Source organism: Mugil cephalus, chromosome 2 (assembly GCF_022458985.1).
Source record: "Mugil cephalus isolate CIBA_MC_2020 chromosome 2, CIBA_Mcephalus_1.1, whole genome shotgun sequence".
Classification (NCBI taxonomy): Eukaryota; Metazoa; Chordata; class Actinopteri; order Mugiliformes; family Mugilidae; genus Mugil; species Mugil cephalus.
In genome coordinates this window covers 33776140-33782975 of record NC_061771.1, presented here as the reverse complement: position 1 = coordinate 33782975, position 6836 = coordinate 33776140, and positions in this window count along the sequence as shown.

Genomic DNA, 6836 nt, shown 5'->3' with positions numbered 1-6836 from the left:
TCTCAGCTTCAAAGGGCTAAAGCAGAGCTAACGTGGTCCTCCGCCAGGACCTGAGGCTGCCTTTAGTCCTACATGGAGAGGACAGACAGACTCTTATTCCACTGGCGTCATTAAAAACTTGAAGTCAGATGGAGCTGAAGCTACAGGCCTCCGTGGAGCAAGGCACTAGCTCTGCCAGGAGGTTGGTGGTTCAACGCCCGCTGCACTAATAACAGGAACAGATGTGGAACTGTGAGGCCTCCATCAGCCATGAGAGAATGGATTCTCTTGTAATTTAAGAAGTCAGTGTTTTCACATGCTGCTCAGTGAGGGGTGTGGTTCGAGTATGACTCAGCTGAGCAGAGAGAGCTGTGAGAACTGAGGAGAAAGGCACTGACGTCAGCTCCCTCCGGCCGAGCTCAGAGCAGCGAAGGAAACCAGCGCGATTCATCTCAGCAGGATCCATCAGGAGTCCTGGCTCCATCCTCGCTCTCTTGTTCTGTTTCTGTTTTTAAAAAGCTCCAACATCTTGAGTCAGTTTCCAAAGAATCCAGTCTGCAAACTGAGACTAAAGATGTCACAAAGACGCTTTGTTCTCGGGCTAAAACCTTCCACAGTAGATAAACAGACATGAGGACAATGCAGTAGTTTGGTTTCTGTGTCTCTGTTCTGGTCAAACAATCACTGCACCACAACGTCTGAGAGCTGGGCCCCGGCCTCTTTGGTACAAACTGACATTTAATGAAACATCAAATGTCTGGACAACAGGCCTCGTATGGGTTTCACATTTATTAACGTGGACACGACTAGTCTAGGATGACGTCTCTAATAACAAAATAAAACAAAAACAAAAACAAACAGAAGGAATTTAATTCCTCCAGCCTCCTCTGAAGACGAATTCTGAGCTCTGATCTTGTTGGTCCAGAGGAAACTTTATATGTGATGGTCTCATTAAGTAACTTCTGACCAGATTCCCCTGTTCACTGGAAACTGGTCCCAGTAACTGTCTGATGTCCAGAGGATCTGGACCATTCCTCTGCTAGCGTTAGCGTTAGCATGTCTTTTTAGCTGCAGTAGGACTTTAGTTGGATTTCAGGCCTGATATGTCACGGTGGTATGGGCTTCATCTTTAGTGGAGGATTTCCACACACTTAATTTCCTCACCCGTCTTCATGTTGGTACGGTCACGTGATCAGCTGGACTGTAAAGTTTTGTCACCATGAGACTAGAGGGGACATCAAACCACTAGAGGTCACATGGCTCCAAAATATGGATAATAAATGGTAAATTTACAAGAATGTCATGCATCCGTCTACAATGACTAAATGCTTGAATCTGATCATCTTCTAAAAATGTCAAATACGACTATTTTTCTTCTAAATGAAACGCTAACTTTATAGAATACATGATTTAATATTGTAAAGGCAGTCAGATTAAAAATTGAATTATAATGGAAGTCAATAGGACGTCTTTGGCCTCAGAGGTGTATCTGATACTACATAAAAAATCAGTTTGATTTTTAATCTTTGACGTATCCATGACTAATCAGCACCAAAGCCTCATGCCCCTACTGGTTATTTTAAGGAAAATAATTGGGTTTTCACGTTGTTGTTGTTGTTTTTGTAATAAATAATGAAATGTTTCAAATCGTTAGAATGGTATTTAAAGAGTTAAAATCCTGAAACTGGTTGAATGATGCATGAATGAATGTTTATGAAAGAAAAAGCAGCTCCTGCAGTTTCTTTGTGTGTGTCCACACACACAAAATAAATAAATCTGAGGTGATCTCAAGGTTTATGACAGGAAATATTCACCACTGACTGATCTGAACTGATGTGACTGATGGATCAGATCCGTCTCTTCTTCTTTTTCCCATGAGTCTTCAGAGCTGGTTCTTGAAAGTTGTGTGAGGTTGTGTTGTTACACTGTGGGATGATGATCTGATTTGTTAGTCTGTCGAGATAAGTCCAGTCTGGTTTTCTGCTATTTCCAGACCACACATACACAACAGCACACAACAGTACATAACAATCTGAGCTAATAATAATGTGATTTGTGTATCAGCCGAAGCCCAGCCGTCCTGTCCAGGCTCTAAATCCAGAGCCACAGCAGAAACCGTCTCACATGCCATGAATTCCCGTCCTGGACTGTGTGTTTTTTGTGTAATGACTACCACATGCTGCTGTGTGAGTGTTTGTGTCGCTGTTTGTTTCCAGCCTGACTCAGAGGGTGATGGCTGCATTTTGAAGCATGTGCACCTCCAAAGCCACATGATGAAGACCAACACAACTGAAGTGACTCATGCTCGGAGTCTGCAGCCAGTGGCGTCAGTGGTGGCATTTCTTAACCACCATTATTTCTCTTGTTCTTATGACAGGAGTCAGCTCGGCCCGGGTTGGGTGGTCTGATGTAAATGAAGCTCTCCGGGCTGGACCTGGATCACACGGACCAGTACGCAGCACTGACAGGAAAAGCACCGGTTAGCATTCATTTTCTCTGCCTTTGGTGTGAGGGGTAAACATGTGAGCCTCAGGGATCCTGATCCTGGAAGGAAGCTCAGTGCAGGACGCCACAAGATCCAGGTCCTCAGAGCAGGACCGTGAATGAGTTTGACACCGAGTGCATTAGCAGCGTTTCACCAGAACCGGCCGGGGCTTCATGTATATGTTGTGGCTGAAATGTTGGAAGTGAAAGGTCAGAGTGTCCGAATGAGTTTGGGTCGAACACAGTGTTCTGGTTTATTGTTGCGTCTGTTCACAGCTCGGTCGTCTTCTAAGTTCTCCGTTATGTTTCGATGGTGTTGAATGGTGAGTTAGGACCCAAACACAGGACACAACGACATCAGGGAAACTCTCACTAAACCAGGAACTAAAAACAATGCTGCTGCAGGCCAGACGGTGTCAAGACAAACACAAAGCTACAGAAGACTTCAGGAGGAACACAAGGGAACATGAAGGAGCCAGAACTGGAGCCAGAACCAGAACCAGAGCCAGGACGATATGAGCACACATGGGCAGAGGCTGGTGAAACGAATGTGAAACTAAAGAGGTCGTGTGTTTCTCACAAAATAAAACCAGGAAACAAGAGACTCAAACTCAAACAGGGTCACAGGAAACACCCTCAGGTCAGTGACTGACACCAGAGACGATAGAAAACATGGGACAGCTCCTCCAATGCAAAGCCAAAGCTAGTAGAGCTCCCCCTGGTGGCCGGAGGCTGCATTACAGGTCATAAGCTCCACCCCCTCCATGGACCAAACTAAAACACTAAAATACACTTCAAATAAATTATATTCAAGGATGGTTTCAGTCATTTTACGTTAATATTAATATTAATATCATATAATGTTGATGAATGATTTTTTTTAGAAAAGCTACTAAAAGTAGATCTTCTTAGCCTCCTAGCTGATATCAGCTGTTCTAGTTTAACCGTTTAACAGTATGTGCCGACTGGCCACTATTGATTTACATTAGTCTGATTTCAAGTAACACGAGGGAATGCAAATCAATGGAAGACATGAGGCATGAGGCGAGGGGGGGTTTAAATGGAAAACAGTAATTTAATGACAGTCAGCAAAAAGACCCAATAAACATCTGTAATGTGATCATGTAAATTAAAGTTATTGATCTCATCAGGATGGACGGAGTCAGGAGGACGTCCACCTCGCTCCAGGACCGAGGAGGACGAAGACTCTCAGAGACAAGAGCAGGGAGGAGAACTTTAAGAGGCTTAGAGAGGAGAACGTGGTGGAAAGAAGAGGAGGAGAGATATTCTCCAAACACTGAATGACTGGATGGAGCAGGAATCCAACCCCTGAGACATTTTACCTGGTTAATACATTCATGCATAGACTGCAGGTGGCAGAGCTCATTTCCTTTAAGATGCTCTGGTTATGTTCAGGATGTGTTCAGGACTCAGGTCTGTGGTGGTTGTGGGAGGACGCTGATGCGCTGAAGTCATGGCTCTAAAGACGGAGCAGCTCCTCTAAAGTTCAGATCCTTCTCCTACGTTACTGTGCAGGTCTCTCTCTTTTCTCTGTCCACTTAAAAAACAAACTGAGCCGAAGAGAGAAGGAACCTCTCCGCTGTAAACTGATCTGCAGAAAACAAAGTTACACGCTGGATTTCACGGCTGGATTTCTGAGTATTTATAGACGGAAAATGTTCTGGTTAGTCTGAGCCTCCGCAGGTTTTCCATGAGTTATTATGACCCACTGGTCTGAACCGTTTCCATCACCAGAGACGTTAAACTGGACTAATAGTGTTTTCTAGTTATGAGTTCATGAGGAGCTGATGCTGAAACCTGTGTTCACACTCATTCATTTAGACGTATGACACATTTTTAACAACAGTTTTATCTGTGACGCTCTGAAGAACCCTCGTTCAGTGACAGTTTGCTTCATCCTCGCTGTGTGAAGGAACGATGCAGAAGCTCCTTCCTGCTGCTGCCGTCTGATCCGATTATCACCCCTCAAGGTTTAAACACTCATCATTTCACTCCTCTCTCTGGGCTATGTTCACTGCAATATGTTATATATCTGTTTGCAGTTCAATACTTTTCTCTGTACTGTGTAAAATACTGTGCAATATTCAACAGTCGCTCCGTTGTCATGCAATACTTTTTGTAGCAATTCATTCCTTTTTATATATGTGCAAATATATACAAAAATATTGTTTTTATTTTTAAATCTTATTATTAATCTTTTTACACGGTCGACTCTTTCTTCTCGTTACTCCGTTGATGCTCCAAACTGTTCTTCCGTTCTATTTAATATCTCTCATAGTTTTCTAAAGCTGAACACAAACTGTGTTCAGAGATTATTTCCTGCAGAGCTCCTCCTTAAAATCTGCTTTCACCTCTAGATGTCGACCTGCTCCTTATTCTGTCTGAGGCGAAGAGTCTTTAAAAGTGGCTCAGAAGATGAATGAAGGGGATTTTTCCGAACCTTGACCTCTACTGACGTTTCTTTCCTACTCTGTTGTTGTTTAAAGCTTCCACGTGTGGAGCAACGTCCCAGGAAACACGAGCGATCAGCAGAAAACACCATCAAGTCCTCGACATTTATTTCATTTCATTTACATTTACATTTATTTTCTTACACCAGCGTTAAACAGGGAATCGATGAGTGGAGTCTGGTTTCCCCCCGAAACATCAACCGTTCCACTATTTTAATCCTGATCTGTGATTCCTGTTTATATCTCCGTCTGGATTTAAAGCACTTAAAGAGAAAAGCAGCTTCTTGTCTGCGGCCGTGAGCTTCACTCTGCAGTGAGAATCCTGAGTGTCTGAATGAAAGTCAGTCCAGTTTGTCCTCGGCGGCTCTGGTCTGCAGCGCCGCCTCCGAGCGGACCGAGCTCTTCACGGCTCGCTGCATCAGCCAGGTGGTCAGGTGGATGGTGGCGAAGGCTCCTCCGGCCGCCCACATCCAGTTCCTCCTGAGCCAGCTCCGAGGCTTCATACCGAGCCCTGCAACAGAAACACGGAGACGTCAGGACGCAGGAAACCGGCCGGAAACAACACCACTGTCCTGAATTCTTCATTCTATTCCATCATTATTAATGGTCTTTAATTCAGTGACTGCACAGCCTTTTATTCTAGTTAGGTTTAGTGTCTGTACTTGTCTCCATGTCTAAAGCACTTACCTCATCTTAATAAGTCATTACTTTCTACTTTCAGTGTGTCTGCAGCTTGGAACAAGTCAGATTTAAGACCTTTTAAGGTCATTATTGGTTAAATTTAAGGTCTACGTGAAGCACAACATACTGCAGATGAAGAGGATGGAAGGATCTAAGACTTGACTAAATGTAATGTAAGACTCTGCAGAAGTCCTGGTATTTGTGTGTGACGTGAAGTGGCCCAACCCCTATTTATGGGACGGTTTTCCTGCAGCGACATCTACTGGACACATGTGAAATTACAGCTGATAAAAAGTCTCATACCTGTCTACGTCCAGGTTATTTGCTCTTGGAGGCAGGAGATGAAGGAGGTGGAGGAGATGGAGGAGAGACGTGGGCCACGATACCAGGCACAGGGATGAACTCGTCTCTTTCCTGGTGGAACAGCGGGTTTGACTTCAGGTTGTACCAGCCCCAGTGGATCAGGCCCAGACCTGAGCCCATCACAATCAGCACCTTGTAGTTGTTCCAGATCGAACGCAGACCCATGACTGACGGGAACCGAGCTGGAAGCAGAGCCAGGACGACCAGGTCACACACAGACGGACCCATTCACAGAAACAGGGACGAGACGGCAGCATGGACACGACTCTGTAGGACTAGTACCAGGCTAAATACTGTAGGACTAGTACCAGGCTAAATACTGTAGGACTAGTACCAGGCTAAATACTGTAGGACTAGTACCAGGCTAAATACTGTACTCTGTAGGACTAGTACCAGGCTAAATACTGTAGGACTAGTACCAGGCTAAATACTGTAGGACTAGTACCAGGCTAAATACTTTATACAGGAAGTCTAAAGAGGTTGAAATAGAGACTCTGAGGATAAAACCTCCAGTTAACACGCTGCTGGTTCTACGTTCAAAAAGAAATGATGGAGAATGAGACCTTTGTTGACCTGAAGACCTGAATTATAGAGACGGTTCTTACTTTCATTTTTATTTGAGAGAGATTTTATTTCGATGGATTTGCTCAGATTCTCAGTTAATTTTGTTTTATCTGCTCTGATTAAATCTGATATTTGACAGTTTGTTTAATTCTTATAAAATGTATATTTTAATCAGCCTTGGTTTTACTCGGTATCGGATCTAAATATATAAGTAATGGCATCGTTCACTGGTGGGGACAGATAAAGTTTATCTGAATGTGAATTATCTAACCTGCTAACAGTAGCCACCTAGCC